Source organism: Colobus angolensis, unplaced genomic scaffold, assembly GCF_000951035.1.
Source record: "Colobus angolensis palliatus isolate OR3802 unplaced genomic scaffold, Cang.pa_1.0 Scaffold6, whole genome shotgun sequence".
NCBI lineage: Eukaryota > Metazoa > Chordata > Mammalia > Primates > Cercopithecidae > Colobus > Colobus angolensis.
In genome coordinates, this window is record NW_012119598.1 from 17,731,924 (window position 1) to 17,740,654 (window position 8,731).

At 38.1% G+C, this 8,731-nt stretch overlaps 1 protein-coding gene across 2 annotated transcripts in view; it reads right to left on the minus strand.

Moving 5' to 3' along the window:
• ATXN1 (ataxin 1) overlaps window positions 1-8,731 on the minus strand; it is a 454,497-nt gene that overhangs the window by 444,390 nt on the left and 1,376 nt on the right. For both annotated transcript variants that reach the window (XR_001004121.1, XR_001004120.1), the window contains exon 2: window positions 1,857-1,971. The gene's annotated coding sequence lies outside the window, so the exon portion shown is untranslated. The remainder of the gene's footprint in view (window positions 1-1,856; window positions 1,972-8,731) is intronic.

Below are 8,731 nucleotides of genomic sequence, written 5' to 3' on the forward strand. Positions count from 1 at the left end.
ATAGCCAATAAAATATAAGGAATCCAGTTCCACATTTTACAAGAATATCGTGTTTGTGATGACTCCTCCCTCCTCCACCTTGTCACCCACTGGGACTTTTTTGGCTATTTTTCCTGAGGCATAATACTTCAGTCACTCAGGTTTTTGTTTATTTTTACTCAGACCACAAACAACCCCATTTATGCATGCAATTCATCAGTTCATCTGACAACAATCTAAAAAAAAAAAAAAAAACCACACATGTATCCCATCAGTCAGACAGTTGTGATAAATTCAGAATTTAAAATTAACCAAAAACAAATAAAAGGCTCCTTGGCTTTGTGGAGCCGTAGATGTCTACAGGGTGGGTCCAAAGACCAAGGTCCAGGTATATTTACATATTCCTAGTTATGTATAATTCAGGAGCAACCATCATAAAACACGACCATAACAATCAACCTGTTGAGGGATAAGTTACTTGATAGCATCTGTTAAAAGATACAAATCACACACCAGGTACTATTCTACCCACAGTATATCTACTATTTTACTCCATCCTCACAGCAGCCCTATAAGAAAGTTCTAATATTACCTCCATCTTATACATGAATAAACCAAGGCATTGAAAGGACATAGGACTACTCAAGGTCACAGTGGCAGCTCCAGATCTTAAGTCCAGATGGGTTGATTACGGAGCTCCATGCTCTTACCTAAGACGCCAGAGAATTTATATGTAACTTAAAAATTGACTCTTAAGGTAAAGAGGCAGCTCTTTCTTCAAAGAAATGTGGTCATTGTTTAAATGAACATTTTATAAAGCAAATATCCATCCACCTCTTGAAAAATGAGTTTCGAAAATTCAAATTTTCAAATGGGAGATTTGCTAAAAGTAGAATGAGCTTCTCACCAACTAAGTCCATGCCTTTACTTAGGAAGAGCTGCTGGAAGACCGGCTGACCCAGGGGTTCCCAAACCTGTGGAGAATCAGTGCCTAGACAGATCAATGATTCCAACAGGGAACATTCTGATTCAGCAAGGCTAGGGTGGAGCCCCAAATTCTATTTTTTTAAGCTCTCCAGGTGATTCTGTTGCCTAGCCAGGCTTGGGAACCTCTAATCTAGTCTGTCTTCACAGTTTTAAGCAGGTCCGTTTCCAAGGCAAATAGAAATTGATCCCGTTTTTTATTTCACAATCTCCCTTGGTAACATATACCCAAACCCTTGTGTTCCCAAGCCCTTACTGCCCCAAGTTCTAGCAAACCTCTTTTTCTCTCCTGACTTAATTCTAGGCAATATCCTCTTGGCCCTTTCTTCAATACCAAACCATGAGTCATCACCCTTGCATACACCCTGTGTCTGCATGACTCTCCAGGCCAGAAAAATTTACTGTACGTGGGAAAATCAGGAAGTTGTAAAAGCCAAACAGACACAAAGAAATTCAAGATTCAACAAATACTGGTTCCCCCTAAACAAACAGGTCTCTGTTTTGCTACACATACATTATACTACAACAGTAATCTAAAAAGTAAAAACTGTGACTTAAGATACCTGGTAGCATAGCATTCTTAATTGTATTAAGGAAAAGTGACAATTAAAATGATCAGGTTCAAGCCCCAATTGGCAATTATCAATCATCACAAAGTCAAATGAACTTCTTCATGAACCATATAGATTAAACCAAATAGATAAGATACTTTAATTCAACTTTTAAAAAACAATCTTGGCAATTTCTCAACTTCCCACACTATGCCCAAATAGAGTTTGCAAAGAAAACGATATTCAACAGCCAACAAAGTAAGGGAGCATGGCTAGGAGGCAATTTTCCAGATCAGGAATTTATCCTCAGATGGAAAACAGAGAGCATCGCAAAACTCTCACCTGACATGTGATGCACTTCCCTGTAGTGGCAGTGGAGGAGGAGACTGTTGTACAAGGATGACAAATAAATCTGCAGCTTGAATGGACCACCCTGGTGACTTGATGCACGATGCTCCTGCAATGGTCCAGGGAGTGCAGGAGAGGAAATCCAAAATGAAAAACAGAATAAACTGCTTTAAAAAATAAGTCCACCTTAAGTGTCTATGCACCGAAATATAAATTTTAAGAACATCACATTTGGCATTGTGTTGTATGAGAATTACACAGAACCCAGCCAGCTCAAAAGGCAGGTCTGGTTTTGTTCAACAGGGCTCAGAGGGAGGCCAACATACAAAAAGGTCATCTCTTCCATCAAATTAAGAGGATGGTCTCCCCATTTGAGCCAGCCACTGTCATTCTTTTGTCGAGTGATTCTAGCCAATCATCTAATAAACACATGCTGGTAACTACAAGGAGTATCAGGTGAAAATGGGCATGGATCGAACAGTAATTGAGCCAAAGCCTAATTTTAATGTGGCATATATTATCTATCAACATGCAACTTGAAAGACAATCATGAAAGTGCACAGCTATTAGCATACCAGTCCAGTGGAATAGAAGAAAGGATAAAATGCAGAAAAAAGTGCAAAGTGTGCATATATATTCACTAAACTTTCCACTAAACTTTAAATTATTTAAATACTGAATGTATATCTCATTTTCATTTTGCCACAATTCCTTGCACATGGTTAAGTAAAAATTATCCATTGTATGATGAAAGAGTGAATGTGTGAATGGATGAATGAAAGAATGAATGAATGAATCTTCCATATACCTTTCCATCAGGGAGCTTGGTGCTTGTAGTAGTTTTTGTGAGGTAAAATCTATGCATAGAAATGGAAGAAGTTGAAGACTTGATCTGCTAACGTATTTTTTCGCCCTATCCATTAAAATTATATTCTTAAATACTGGTGATTCCCAATTATCCACATTAAACAGAAAAAAATTTTTTTAAAAATCTGTAGCAGGGTCACTATAAAATAATCCCCAAACTAGTAAATGCTGGACTGATTTTCAGTCTTTGATTACTGGAGCTGATCTGCACATTTGCTTAGGCTGATTTTAAATTTAGTTTGGGTTTCCTAAGCTCACGCCAGGTAACAGTAGGAAGAAGGAGGCCCAGGTTTATATTGGATGTCAGAAAGAAACTATTCTGGAGCTATGAATATGATCTCCAATGTGAATAATCCGTAAACAGGTAAGTGAGCCAATTATCCTTGGGTACATGGCAACACATCTCGGTAGTCATGATTAGTTTCATCCATACACACTCACTATTTTTAAGAGCACAGCCCAGCTGGAAAGGAAAATAACTTCTACTTCTTTCCAGCACTTTTCAAAGTAATGAACAGTAGCCAAAATATTCTTACTTCTAACTAATCCATTCACCAAGCATTTATTTAAGCATCGATTGCCTGCCTGGGACTGATATGCAAAAGAAGTTAATTCTTGCAGTCCTTGGTTTCCCCACATGTGATCTGTGTGTACAGAGAAGGAAGGTAAGCTGTTATACATTATAATGTCTTTCAAATCTTCAGAAGGCACAGTTCCTCCACCAAGAAGCCTGTTGAGTTACAAATATAAATAATGGCCAAGTTAAGTAGAAGTTTACAAAATTCTACTTACTCTTAGTACTTCTTTAAGGGTGAGGGGGCAGGGAGGGAGGATCCTGATTTCATCTCAAATTAAACATCAAAATACTTGATTCTCAAACGAGGTGCAGGTACCATAAATTTGCAAGCAGTGTTTTTTATGAGCTCACCAGTTGGGAGAGTGTTTGCCTGTATGACAATTTGTATGCACACAATCCTGTTTACATATCACCTGGCAGATAAGGTTTTATAGAGTCCAAATTACAACCTCCTCCTAGTTTGCTGAAGTGCAGAGGAGGGTCAAACATGATGTAAATGCCGTAAAAGATTAATTTACTCTTGCATGAGTATGCTTTCTTATTTCAAAAGTATTTGTGTTGCTGCACTAGTTAGGATAATAGAGTTTACATAACTTGTATTCCATCAGAGGGAAGAAGGCAAGAATACGAGCAAGGCAGCATGTATTTACTGCAAAAACTTACAAAATTAATATACAAGAAAATAACCTATAGGACATTTTATACAATGATATATGCCAAAAATGGAATACTCAATATTCTTAAAATCCAGCAGAGCAACATAATACAATACTATTAATAGTGGAAGATTAACAAGAAAGACGGCCTAAACAAAACTGATGTAATAGTCAGTAAATACCAGGAGATAATGTGGGAGAGGGGGCCAAAATTAAGGGCACAAGAAAATAAAGTTTGCCATACACAGTGACAGAAAAATATATTTTCTTTGAACGTTAGAAAGATAGATGCTATAGGTTAGCAGCTACAATAACTGTCACGAAAAACTTGTTACCTAACTCATTCAAAACTTGTCATGTTAAAGGGCATCTAAATGGAAAAAAAAAAAAAAAAGAGTTCCTCTTAGCCCAAATCAAAACACCACAATTGGGGAAACCTCTGCCTTATGAAGTCTCAAATTCTGAGTACACTACCATGAATTTTTTGAAAAGTAATTTTCAGGTAGGATACAATTTTTGCTTACATTGTGGCAATTATCATTACATTTTCATTACTCCACAAATGGGATGCATTCAAAGTTACAGAAAAATCAATGAAACATTTCTGCTAACGTGAAATATGTCAAACAAAGTATAATGCTTGTTGCTTTTTTGTCCATAATTGTTTCTTCTAAACGTGTTTTGGTACATTTGGGATGGTAGTAATGCGTAATACAAATATTTATAGTACATTAGCCTGAAAGTTCAAATTATGAGCGTTATAAAATATATTACTACACTGATAAAGACAAATATCCATAAATATAACTATAAAAGAGAAAAATAAAAAACTGTTTCCACAAGTAAAGATTTGTCTAAAACCATTCTTTTTATTACTTCTGTAATTTTAAGCATTTATATATTTTTTAAAATCTCAGTCTAATTATAGCTCTTTCAGCCAACATTTAAAAAAATCTGTAAAACTGACACTGTATATCACTTCTTAAAAATTTTTTGAATGAGTAAATTTATTTTATTAAACTAAATTACATGAAAATAAAATGTGAACATAATTGATGACTAAAAATTCCTATCTTAGAAAAAGAAGTGCTACATGTAAGGTCCTAAAACAGAAATTATTATTTCTATTACCATTTCTAAAATTTTTTGCTGTCGGTGCTTTTAACAAAATAAGGAGGAGGGCCTGCTTCTGATAACCTTGGAAGTATGACCGGAACTAAATCTGTTATTTGAATCAATTAAGCGTCACAGATCTAAATCTCTCACAGAAACTAATCATTCAAACTATTGAATTGCTCTGAAAATACAGAGCAAGGAAACTCAAATAATCTGTCTCTCCCTTAAAAATAATAGCCTGTCTTACTGCACTATGTCACTTTACCAATGCAAGTATTTAAGCTCTTCAGATGCTAATCTATGTGTTATTTTAGATAATCACAGTTTAAAGAATTAACATTCACTCCCACATTTACCTACTTACGTGAGTTTCAGAATTTTAGTAAAATATGTTTATTGCTTAACTTTTAATAGGAAACAAAATGAATGTTACAGTGTTAGTCATCAGAAACTGTCACTCAAGGTATGTGCAAAAAAGTAAAATCCACTTGACATTTCAGAATGAAAAACAATAAAGGCACAACATTATTCAAAAGAAATGTGAGTCCTTGGACTCTATAATGACAACAAAAACAGGAGTCATAGTGATGTTTACTAATATTTCAATAATCTCAGCACTGGCCTTTCCCAGGACTCCTAGGCAACTGACTTAGGTATGTTGAAACTTACAGGCATTTGACATGTAATCTTACGGCTAAAGAGTTTTTGTTTAATCTTCCTCTAAGTGTAAAAGACAATGCAGAAGTCCTGAAGTCTAGTTGCAACATTTTTGACAAAGTGTCACTGCTGTTTACCAAACCCTCTTAAAACGTAATCCACAAGGAAAAATATTGCCTTTGGCGGTTCCCACCAAGTACATTTTTTATACTTATTTTCACATGAATTTATTTGTGCGCTGAAAAATATATGTTCACACTTTACTGCAAGTAAAGCATTTTTCGATCTGTTGCAAAATAGAATTCAGGACCTCCAAGGCATTGTGTAATATTGACATCCTTGCTTCCCATCTATTTACCACCTTATAAAAGCAGCTAGAAGAAATAATAGCTCATTTTAACTACAGCAATGCTTCATCTAACCAGGCCACAATGAATTTACCAACCACACAAACTCACAAAACAGTAAAAACTCATAAACCCCCCTGTGAATAGAGTTGAGTAGCTCTCTCAATCCTAGCCCTGGGGGAAAAAAATTTACCAGTTTAGCTATGTTGGCCATAAAATTGTAAACTGACTGGCAGTCACAACTAAATCAAGACATATTCTCAATTATCTTTTCTTTCAAATACCAGGGTTATTAAAATACTCCCCCAACCCACTTAGTTGGATTCCCTGAGCAGCACAGGGCTTCAGCAACTAAAGCAACTTTTCCTTTTTTCCTTTTTACCATAATATTATTTCTCTTTGCTTAGGCAGCTTCATCAGTCGTGCCCTAATGCAAAGACTAGAATACTGCTAACTGCTCACTAAATTACATCCTAAAATAAAGTATACGTTTATTGTGCAAAAGCACCATGCATTCATTATCAGTCCTCTAGCTATAGGCCTCTATCGTTTCTCGCTTGGCTAAGGAAAAAAAAAATCCTTTTAACTTACTATCAAAGATCATTCAAATCACAGCCAAAGATCCAAATTAAGAATGAATACATTCAGAATGTCTGCCTACTGTCAGTACCAGTTTTTGTTATGATGGCTGTCAAGTTTTAAAATGTGACAATGGGAATATATTTTCCGAATAAGTTATTCCCCTGAGTTAAACCCTTTAGAAATCCAGCCATCGCTATGGGCAATGTAGGTTCCAAAGGATGAACGCTCTTCACACTTGAAAGGGTTAAGTGCCTGCAAGGCCAAAGGCACCAGACTGCAAAAGAAATGTTGCTTTAGTAAGCTCTGAAAGGTTTCTAACAAGTACCAAATACTTGTTGATCTGTTCACAATAAACACCAGCAGGATTGTCAGGCTCCTTTCACTGTCTGGGGAGATGCATTTACATACTGCACCTAGGAAGAACAGCTTGTTGGTCTCCTTTACAAAAGTTGAGTAACTAGAAGCTTCATTCAGTGTCTCCCATCCAAATGACTGAAAGAAGATGCAATTGAAATAGTGGAGTCTCTCGTCTGGCTTGGGCAGCATAAATGCTGTGCACAAAACACTTGGAGTAGTTCAGGCACAAGACAAACCCACCTGAATGGACGAGGAACACTGTCTGTTGCCATGGCAGCCTGATCTAATTACATGAGCGATCAGGGCTGGAGTAAGTGCACCGAAAACCTACACCACTGACAGGCAGCCAGGAGGTTCAGGGGAGCCCTTCAACCTCTGCTTTATGTAGAAGATGGCATTCAAGTCCATTTATTTGCGGAGCTGCTAAAATATTGACTGATGCATGCACAGTGAGAGGGCAATCAGAGGAGATTAAATGGCACAGCGCTAGCCGTTATGGTGCAATCCCTTTCCAAGAGTTCCTGTGCAGGATTTTCTCTTCTCTCTGGTGGTTTCCTCAGGCATAAGCTTCATTCCAAAAAAAGCTCGAGTATCAAACTACCTTTACCCACCAAATAAACCGAAGGGTGGGCTTAACGGGGGCTTCTAGGAACTGCAGCCTCCTAAAACACCCAAACAGAAATGTCTTAGCTAACACTGTTGAAAAAGTAACTAGCTGTGCCTAAAAATAACCAAGTAACTACCCACTGCTGTGTGCAATATATAACGATGTTTAAATATTAAAAACCGCCTGCATTATAAAACACAAATGTCATTGAGATGTGACTACTAGATTGCCAAAGGAGAACTTATTTGCATACACACATTCCCATGCATGCACGACAGGATGTGCAGGGAGAAAGCCACTGTAAGGCATTAGTTTTTATTCTGTGGGTGTAATAGGGTCTTCTAATTTAGCTAATTGTATCCCGTGGATCTCAGAGGGAAGCTAAGAATCTCTTCGGGGACAGAACCAGTTTGGAGGAGTCCCTACTGCACAGCATACGGTAAACAAAATAAAAATAGCTTGCCTTTCTTGTTAGCCACATCGCGCATTATATAACCAGCTTCTTCCGACTGGCTTTTTTTTTTTTTTTTTCTGCCCTTACTACTCTTCAGCAATTTCTCAATCTTCTCAAATATTTATATTACCCTTTTATCTGTAGGATTATATACCAAGAAAGCAAAACAAAACAGAGCAGCCACGGGCTCGAACCTAACCCCCGACGTCCTTAGAAACTGATTTTTTTTGTTTTGTTTTGTTTTCTGGCAGAGTCTCGATCACCACCCTACTTCCACCCCCCACTAAGGTTCTTGCTCAATCTCCCTAGAAAACCTGAATTGTTTCATCCCTTCCAGTCAGCCCCCTACGTGGTCTGAAATAAAATGAAAGCACAAGCCACGGAGTTTAAGAAGGCAGCCTGAAGGCGGGGGGCTGAAGAGGGGTCGGGGCGCTGCAGAGTCAGCCAAGTAGCCAAGGAAGGGCCACCTCCGCGTCTCGACTGCCCTCGCCCCCCGCCCGGCGCGCGCGCACACACACACACAAATACACACACACTCACACACACACTCACTCACACTCACGCCGCGCTCCGACACCGCCTCACCTCTCGCTCCGCCCGTCCGGCCCCCTTCCCTGCCCCCTGCGGGACCGGCCTGCGCGCAGCACTG